A 10246-nucleotide genomic window follows, 5' to 3' on the forward strand; every position below is an offset into this window, starting at 1 on the left:
CTGCTGCATTGTTTAGAAGAGACTAAGTTCAGATTCAAGTTCACAAGAAAAAAAAAATTCATTTGAACTGTGGACAGCTGTCAGCACCCTACTGGCTCAACTTTTCATCACTTCCAGCCTTGCCTTGATCATCCACTCATATAAATTTGTATAGGGCCTCTTAAGAAAGGACTGTAAACACCACCCAGTAATATTTGTTCAACTCTCCTTGAGGTTATGCTACATGGATAAACACCTCCTGCAGTTTCATCCCTCTTTCCCCAGCCTTGATCATCCACTCATATAAATTTGTATAGGGCCTCTTAAGAAAGGACTGTAAACACCACCCAGTAATATTTGTTCAACTCTCCTTGAGGTTATGCTACATGGATAAACACCTCCTGCAGTTTTTACCTTAGTTATGGTACCATAATTCATGCATTCATTCATCCAATAAATATCGACTGAGGGCTTAATGTGTGTTAGGAATTGTGCTTGTGCTGGCCACTTGGTTAAAAACCTAGGGGTCATCTTAAATACACCCTTTTCTCTCACTGCCCTCCTATTAGATCAGCGAACAAATTGGTGCCAAAGCTACCTTTTAAATATCCTTTGAATTTTTGCTCTCCTCACCACTCACTCCCACTCACTATGTAGCAAAGGCAGTCTAAACCTAGTTACTTTGAAAAACAGAGCATGAGGCACAAGCCCAGAATGGCAAGTAAAGAGGAAAAGAAAATGAGGCAAGGGAAGACGGGACACCATGAGAGGCATTGCTTGTTACCACACTGGCTTCTGCCCTGCAGTCATACAGCACATCACTGAGCATGCTTGGGACTTCTCCAGAAGGGTTACAGGAGAAGCTGGGTCTCAGATAGTCCTCAGGAGGAAGAAGAGTGAGCGTATCTGCCTATCTTTCTCCTGGATCCATTTGGCATTGGTGGAAGTTGGTGAAGGTTTACATCAATGGAGAACAAAACACCCCTGAACTTCTGGATTGTGTCCTCTGGCCAGTCGAGGGCTCTCAGGAGGCAGACCCCCTGTCCGGGGCATGGTGCTTCATCCAACTGCAGAAGTCCAGTGACAACCTGCACAGGTGGAGCTCTGACCTAGAGAGAGAGAAGGAGGCAGTCTGGGATCTAAGATACACAAGGTTTATTTCTCAATGTAAATAAAGGCCCTCAAATTCTTATAACAGATTACTACAAGGCCTTTGAGCCTTTCATTTACTCCTTGCTAATCCATTCTTTGCCCTGTACCTAGAGTGATCTTTGTCAGACTCAAATCTTTCACCAGCTTTCCTTAAACTCCTGGATAAAAGCCCAGCATTTACCATGGATGCAAGGCTTCATGAGCTTCCCTTGGTTGCTTTTTAGGTCTCTTAGGTAGGAGAACTTTTGCCAGTAGAAACATAGCTCTTCAATAACATTAATTGGTGGGACCAGCTGTTAGCGTAATGGCTATGTCTCTGGACTCCCATGTAGTTGACCGTGGTTCGGGTCCTGGACCCGGCGCCTTAAAACTCACGCAGGGCCGTGTGCATGCGTGCCCAAGATCCCGAGAGGAGAATGGAGGAGAAGGGATTGCGGCATGGCCGTCCCCCATGGGGGGTGATTTCTCACTTTCTGTCTCTCTGTCTCTCTCTGTCTGTCTGTCTGGTGAGTGCACATGCCCTATAGCAAAAACCTCTCCCCCAAAAAAGAAATTAATTGGTTTATTTTCCAACTGAAAGGTAATATTGTCAGGCCAGCCTGTAGCCTAGTGGTTATAGGAGTTAGATCCCATATGGGCAACTGCAGTTCAAATTCTAGCCCCAATAGCTTGAAAACCATACCAGATGCATGTGTGCTCAAAATCCCAGCAAGATAGAAAAATGGATAAGGGATTTCAACATGACCACACCCTGTGGAAGGCTGCATACCAGCGAGTCCGAGAGGCCATTTTCATGAGTCTCTTACTATTGCCATCTTAGGCTCAGAGAGCAAGCAATTACAAAGGCCACAATTGGCTCCCCTTCAAAAACCTCACCTTCAAAACCATACTCTGATTGGCCACTTCCCATAGCAAATCGGTGAGCTTAGAATCCCTCAGATTTGCATATCCGGCACCTCATGATTGGTTCACAAAGCAACCAATCATAACCCACCTTTTATTATCCTTCATTCAACCAATCATGGCCCACCAACATGTATATAACCACTATCCCTGGCCCATAATCGCCAGACGACCCTGAAGACCCTGAAGAGTTGTGACACCGCATCATCACCGGACGACCCTGTGTTGTGACACCGCGTTGTCTCCGGATGACCCTGAAGAGTTGTAACACTGTGTCATTTCCGTGCTGCCCACAATAAAGAGACGACCCTGAAGAGACCCTGCGTCGTCTCTGTGCTGTGACAGATCGCCGTTCGTCCCGTCTCTCACTCCTTCCCTCAGGAAACCTGTTCGACTGTCCCGCGGCCTGGGACAACGCCCCATTGAAGTGTACTTTCTCTTTCTCTCTCTGCCTCACTCTGGTGAGTGCATGCGCACCTGGCAATGAAAAAAAGAAAATGATGTACTCATAGAAAATTTGGAAAATGCAAGAAACATGAAAAGGGAAGTAATCAATAACCTTGAGAAAAGAAAAATCTTCTATTAACCTTTTGGGGTAGTACATCCCGGGTGCCACTATACCCAGTGTTTAAGTTGGACAGGGAATTGAACTCAGGCCTCCCATGTAGTCCTAGCCTATGAAGTACAGTGTCTTAGCAGGACACACCATTGTAGCTAGGCCTCAAAATAATTTTTTTGTTTTCTTTTTAGAAGGATTGTGGTATAGGGCGTGTACGCTCACTGGGAAGACAGAAAATGTGAAATCACCCCCCTGGGGGATGCCGGTGCCATAATCCCTTCTCCTTCATTCTCTCAGGATTTTGAGCATGCATGGACATGCACTTGGTGTGAGTTTTAAGCCACCAGATCCAGGATGCAAACCTCTGTCAACTGCATGGGAGTCCAGCAATGTAAACATTATGCCATCTGCTGGTCCCTCAAAAGTTTATTTTTTAGAACAAAAAATAATCTAATTTATAACTATTAACTAAATTTTACCTAAAAACTAAGGATTTTTAGCTGTGAAAGTAATATTTTAATTAACATATATGCATTTTTTAAATTCTGAGGTTTATATTTCAAGAATAACTTCATTCAAGTTTATATTCCACCAAAAGTAATGTCAATACCACCCAAGTGGCTCAATTTAATAATATGCACTGAATCAGCCTGTGGCATTGTTGTTCAAGCAGCTAGATCCCACGTGCCATTTGCATAGTTCAAGTCCTGGACCTGGCAGCTTGGAAAACATGCTGGGTGTATGTATATGGTGTATGCCTAAAATCCCGAGGGGAGAATGGAGGAGAAGGGATTGCAGCATGGCCATTGCCCCTGGTGTGTGTTTTCTCATTCTCCCACTCCTGTTGAGCATATACATCCTACAGCAATTTTTTAAAATATTAAAAAAGCTCAACAAAAAATTATTTTATAATCCTATAAATACCAATATGGTATTTTATTCTACTTATTATAAATAAATCGATATACTAACATTTATGTTTTCCCAATCACTCTGTCAATTATAGACTTCACGTTGTAGTTGATTAAAATGCTGGGTATTTAAAAAATAATCACATGGTCAAGACTAGATTTTGAACAAAATAACAAAGGACGTTAATATTTAAAAATCAAGGGGCCAAGTGGCATGGTGGTTAGGTTGTCCAGATCCTACATGGCTGACTATGTAGTTCAAGTCCCAGACCTAATGGCTTTGAAAAACATGCTTGGCACACGTGTGTGGATGCCAAAACTCTGAAAGAAGGGAGAGATGGAGGAAAAAGGGTTGGCATGCCATGGGGGTTGTTTTCTCTCTCTTTTGTCTCTCTATAGTGAGCATACATGCCCTCTGATAATTTTGTTTTTAAAGTTGAGGGGCTGGCAGATAGCATGGTGGTAAAGGCACTGGAATCCCACATGGCCAATAGCAGTTCGAGTCCGGAACCTAGCGGCTTTCTCACTTTCCCTTTCTCTCTCTCTCTCTCTGTCTGTCTCTTTCTGGTCAAATTGAAAATAATAAATAACTTTTTTTTAATTTTTAAATTGAGCCTTATTAAAACTGCATCAGCATATCTAAACAAAAATATAAAGCTACTAAATAGCAAATACTTTTGTATAATTGCAATGAAATCAGATTAAATTCATATTAGTATCATGAAAACCTTAGTATCAAGTTTCTGATGAAGGAACAAAATCAACACCATCCTAGCTTTTCTTTTTTTTTTTTTTTTTAAAGATTATTCATTTAATTTTATTTATTTATTCATTCATTCATTCATTTTAATTTGGCCAGAGACAGACAGAGAGGGAAAGTGAGAAAGGAAGCCACCAGATCCAGGACTTGAACCATGGTAACCATGTGGGAGTGTCCAGCGCCTTAACCACCAGGCCACCTGCTGGTCCCCCATCCTAGCTTTTCTAAAAATTATTTTGAACCATCTCTTCAGTCAGACAAAACTCTTAGGGTGCAAATAACAACACAAAAATAATCTTAGATCTTATAATTCTGATACTTAATAACAGGAAACCCTTATTGAGAAAATATTACACATTTATAAATGAAAGACATCTTTCTGTCTAGTGATTTATTAGAGACCCTCTATGGTTCATTAGCCAAGTACTCAAATTATTTTACTTAATGCAATTAGAAAGAAATTTGCTTCTTGGGCATGTTTGATTTTACACATTCCATTAGTCTCTTAGGCCTTCACTTAGAGGATATAAATCATAGGAAGCAAAGGATGACATCTTGACTAATATTCTTATATTTAAGTTATTAAAATTGCACATAGTAGTTATTTTTAAAATCTAAGTTTTCAAAAGTTTACGTTATAGTCCTCCTGCCTCAGTCTCCCAGCTATGACTACAGCCTCGTTTTTAGGCAGGCTCTCATTATGTTGCCCAGGTCAACCTTGAGTTTGCGAACTTTCTGCCTCAGCCTCCTGAGTCACTGTGATTATAGGTGTGTGCCACCACATCCAGTGTTTAAGTTGGACGAGGAATTGAACTCAGGCATCCCATGTAGTCCTAACCTATTGAGCACAATGTTTCAGCAGCACACACCACTATAGCTAGGCCTCAAAAGTCTATTTTTAAAAAAAAAAAAAAATCTAATTTACAGCTACTAAGTCAACTACTTAAAAACTAAGAAGCTTTAGCCATGAAAGCAAATTATAAATTTTTCCCATGCTCTTATAAAACATGGTTCTGATGTACGTAATAAACCTAAATTAGTATTCACAAGAACTGTCTGAAATTATTGTACCTTTTGACTCAATGTAAGGTAAAAAAAAATCCCAATTATGCATAAATAACTCAAAATTAGAACTTGCAATGGCAATGTCAACAAGGCAGAACAGCTATATGCTACACTAATGATGAATTTCACTGAACATCTCATGAAATACAACAGATGGCAAAATAGGATGGTTTCCGGAAAGTTAAAGCTATCAGAGCTATTAATAGGAATGTAGTATATACTAAAATATAGCAAGGCCAAAGCATTAAGGCTGTTAAAAAGTGGATAAACGGCCTAGCACAGTGGCACATGCTTGTAAGCTCAGTTACCTGGGAGGCTAAGGCAAGAGGACAGTGAGTTGGAGGCCAGGTGGGCAACATAGATAGACCCTGTTTCTTTCTTTTTTCCCTTTCTTCTCTCCTTTCTTTTTAAAATTTTGCCAGAGGGCATGTGTGCTCAGAAGCTGAGGGGTGAGATGAGAAAGTGTCTCCTCCCCACCCCACCTCCACCCCAGTCCACAACTACCCACCCCCCATGGGGAGTGATCACCCTGTAGTCCTTTCTCCTTCATCTCTCTCTCTCAACTTTCAGGATTTGGGGCAAACATGCACACCTAGGTCCTGACCCAGGACTTCAACCATGCTGTTGGTCACGTGGGTTCCAGCAGCCTCAACCACCACACTATGGGCTGGCTCATGAGACTCCATTTCTTTTTCTTTTGGAGAGATTTTCGCTATAGTGCGCGTGCGCTCACCAGACAGACAGAGAGAGACATAGAGACAGAAAGCAAGAAATCACCCCCCCTGGGGGATGGTCACACCGCAATCCCTTCTCCTCCATTCTCCTCTCGTGACCTTGGGCATGCACACACGCACATGCTCCTGGCGTGAGTTTTAAGCCACCAGGTCCCGGACACGAACCACAGTCGACTACGTGGGAGTCCAGCAACATAGCCATTACACTAACTGCTGGTTCCCATGAGACTCCATTTCTTAAATAATTAAGTGAACAGAATATTAAGTAATCAGCTCTGGCCACAAACCAAATTATAGTGACTTTATATTTATTTATAAATAATTTTTTTTGTTTGCTTTTTTGTTTGCTATAGGGTGCATGTGTTCATTGGAAAGACAAGGAGAGAGAAAAAGTGAGAAAGCATCCCCCTTCCGGGTGTGGGAGGTGATGATCACACCAAAATTCCTTCTCCTCAATCTCTTCTTAGGGTTTTAGGGATGCATGCACACATGCCTGATGTGTTTTTCTTTTTCCTTTCCTTTCCTTCCCTTCCCTTCCCTTCCCTTCCCTTCCCTTCCCTTCCCTTCCCTTCCCTTCCCTTCCCTTCCCTTCCCTTCCCTTCCCTTCCCTTCCCTTCCCTTCCCTTTTCTCTTCCCTTCCCTTCCCTTTTTTTTCCTTTCCTTTCCTTTCCTTTTTATTTATTTATTTATTTATTTTTGCCATAGGACACATGCACTTGCCGGGAGAGACAGAGGAAGGGAAAGTGAGAAACTACTCCCCAGGGAGGATAGCCACACCACAATCCCTTCTCCTCCATTTTTCTCTTGACTAATATTCTTGTACTTAAATTATTCAAATTGTACTTAAATAGTTATTTTTAAGTTTTCAAAAGTTCATGTTAAAAGTCCTCCTGCCTCAGTCTCCCAGATGAAACTACAGGCACACAGAATTTTGGGCATGCACACACACACACATCCCAACATGATCTTAAGCCTTAGGGTCCAGGACTCGAACCATGGTTAGTCATGTGAGAACTCAATACCTTAACGACCACACCACCTGCTGGCCCCTATGCCCAGTGCATTTTTCAAGCCGCACAGTTGGCCATGTGGAATCCAGCCCCTTTAACCACCAAACCACCTGGCTGGCCCTAAATCTATATTTTTAATAATTATTTTAAAAAGGAGAATAATTCTCTAGTGCAGCATGCAGTGGTTTTTTTTCCCCTACCCCCCTGACTACTGTGCCATCCTCAAACCCTGTTCCAGACTGGCATTATCTCCTAAAGATTTCTTCCTGAAGTCAGCCAGTCCTATTTCCAACAGAGTTTAATGCTTTGATGGCCTTGCAGAGTTTCTTCTTCCTCATCCTAACCTCTGGCTTCTGCAACCTACCCTATACTCAATTTCCTGTCTTCCTCCGGGTTGGAAAAAAGGCATCCTAGAGTTTCTGCATTGCCTGTTAAACCCCAGCCACAGACAAGGCACAGAGAGCTGGGCTCATCTATCTGGACTCCTTTCTGTCAATGTTTGGCCATTGCTTCTAGGCTCACAACTCTAATAGAGTCTCTTGTTTTGCAGTTTCCCTCCGCCTATTCCCAGACAATTCAGCCACTAGCCACAAGGTTCTGTCTTGCCTGAATTTATCTGTTTGTTTCCATCACTTCCCCACAGATACTCCATCCTAAGAGAGGAATGTGTGGACAATAGCATCTGACATCTTTTCTCTAGTCTCTCCTCTCATCTCTCTTCTCCCTCAACTGACAATTTCTCTAAAGTTTCCTTACTGGACTAGAAGGGACTACTTCTACTTCATATCCTGTTTCTGTTCAAGATGACGTTTCACTTTCTCTTCCCTGGGGCCATAATGATGGAATGACAGCAGAGAAACACAATTATCTGGAGGACTGAAAAAACATACCAGTTCAGTATTTTCTAGATAATCCTCATTCTAGTATGGTAAATGGTAATCAGTGTTGTTGATAACTTGACAGTTTTCAAAGTACTTTCTTATCTGTTATCTCACTATCATCATGTTACAAAGTGATGGTTGGGTTCCCAGAAAATAGACTCCCGAATCAGAACTTTGCATACAAAAAGTTTCTGGGGGTGGAGCTCTCAGGAATAACATCTGTGAGAAAGGGAAGAAAATAAGACTGAGCCAAGGGAAAGGTTGGACTGTTATGCAATTATGTCAAAGAGCTCAGCCAGTCTCATCAGAAGTGCTGAACTGAGATAGCTCTTGTATTTTTCTAGATTGAGGCAAAAGGCTTGTCCTTTATAGCCCAGCATTGATGGCGACTGGATATGAGCTACCTTCCGGGAAGGGGCATGCCCTTGAATAAACTGCCTTCAGCTGCAAGCAATTCTCTAAGAAGGACTAAACTGAGCTGTTAGCTCACAAACGCCAGGTAGCTGGAGAGTGAGTATGACAGGGTGGGCTAGGGGACCACCTTATCCTGTTGTACTGTAGTGACAGTGAAGATGCTTCCTGTCTGTTTTCACATTTTTATGCAAGGGAATCTAGGGCTGGGGGAAATGAACTAGATCAAGATTCTAGAGCAAATAAGTGATTTAAATGTTGTATTTCATTTGGCCCGCACAATAATTCTAACAGGTGTCTCTTACTAGCTTCCTTTTAAAGACAGGACTACTGAGATTCAGAAAGTTTAAATGATTCCTCCAGGTACTCTTGGGGAACCAATGGTAGAGCCAAGAGTCAGATCTTTTAACTCCAAGTCTGTTTTCTGTATCTCATGTACTGATTTGATTTTGCCTAAATGGCTTGGAATAAAGAAATTTTAGGGCCAGCCATTGGTGTGTTGGATATGGTGACTGAATACCACATGGCTGACTAAGTGTTTGAGTTCTATACCCAGCGACTTGGGGGGGGGGGTAGTGGGGAAGGTGATTTCTCATTCTCACTCTCCCTCTCTCTGGTGACTGTGGGTGCCCTATAGCAAAAAAGAATTTTAATGCAATTTTAGGATTGAAAAAGACCTCAAAAAACAGACCAATCCACTTATCTGTCAGAGAGGTCAAGTAAGTTGGTAAATTGTTCTAGGAAATGAGGTAGAATAATAAACATTCTGGGCCTCAGTTATCAGTTAAAATGGGATAGTTTTAAGATTCAGGTGAAGTAATACATGCAAAATAAGCCTGAAACTATTAACATGGTATAGATTGTCAGTGTTTAGCCATTTAGATACTATGTTGTGGGTAAGAAGAGATTGCGAGCTGCTGACAACAGCAGAATCAGGTTATATACTACTGTTGCATTTTAAATTTGGAGGGGTTACTTCTATAGAAAATGATTTATGACTTACTAAAGTTAAGATATAAAATTTAACATAATCTTCTTGTTAAAGATGAGCAAGTTTCAAAGGGAAGAAAACATACACAAAAAGTTCTTTCTGGCAGGTTTGGATTAGATTTAAATCCCAGGAGACTATTGCTGTAAATAATTCTCACTGATATTCAGCATTTATAATCACATAGCTTCCTATTCTCAGATACATAAAATAGCACAGCTCAGTCTGCTTTTGTTTAAAGGAAACACCAAAGTTCCTTCCTATGAAGTTCAGAACTGTTTGTGACATGAAAACAAAAGGCCCAAAATATTTTTGTGCTTTGCTTTGTCATGCAGGTTGAGTCCCTGAACACCATAATTTAACCAAGTGAAGTTATTTGCTTTCTTTATCTACATCACAACTTCTGCTGTAATGGGTCTTCAGCACAGATTGGAATTTAAGAGAGTCTGCTGATTGTTTAGATGTTCCTCTCTGGAAAACTAGGTAAATTTATTTTCCATGCTTTTAATTAAGTTCTACTCATCAGGTTGCTCCTGACAACAACAATACTATCTTTTTAAAGTATGAATTAGTTATCTATTGCTATATAACAATCACCTGAAACTCAAGACATTAATCATCACCTCTCTTTCACAGTTTCTCTGGGTCAAGGAATTCTAAAGTCATTTGGATGGGTGGTTCTGACTAGGGATTTCTCAGAAGGTTGTGGTCAGATGTCACCTGAAACCTTCTGAAGGCTTCACTGGGGCTGGACTAACCACTTCCAAGAAGGCTTGCTCACTTGGCTAATAAGGTGGGGCTGGCTGGAGGAAGCCCTTAGTTCCTTTCCTCATGAACTCTCCAGAGCTGTTTGAGTGTCCTCAGAATATAGCAGCTGGCTCCACCCCCCCCAC

At 41.5% G+C, this 10246-nt stretch overlaps 1 long non-coding RNA gene across 1 annotated transcript in view; it reads right to left on the reverse strand.

Annotated features, from left to right (window-relative positions):
• Window positions 1-854: 854 nt before the first annotated feature.
• The window catches only part of LOC106735458 (uncharacterized), a 116144-nt gene continuing 106752 nt past the window's right edge, over window positions 855-10246 (reverse strand). The window contains exon 3 of the long non-coding RNA XR_001370781.1: window positions 855-1088. This is a non-coding gene — a long non-coding RNA (uncharacterized LOC106735458). The remainder of the gene's footprint in view (window positions 1089-10246) is intronic.

This window comes from Tupaia chinensis, unplaced genomic scaffold (assembly GCF_000334495.1).
Source record: "Tupaia chinensis unplaced genomic scaffold, TupChi_1.0 Scaffold000399_1, whole genome shotgun sequence".
Lineage (NCBI taxonomy): Eukaryota > Metazoa > Chordata > Mammalia > Scandentia > Tupaiidae > Tupaia > Tupaia belangeri.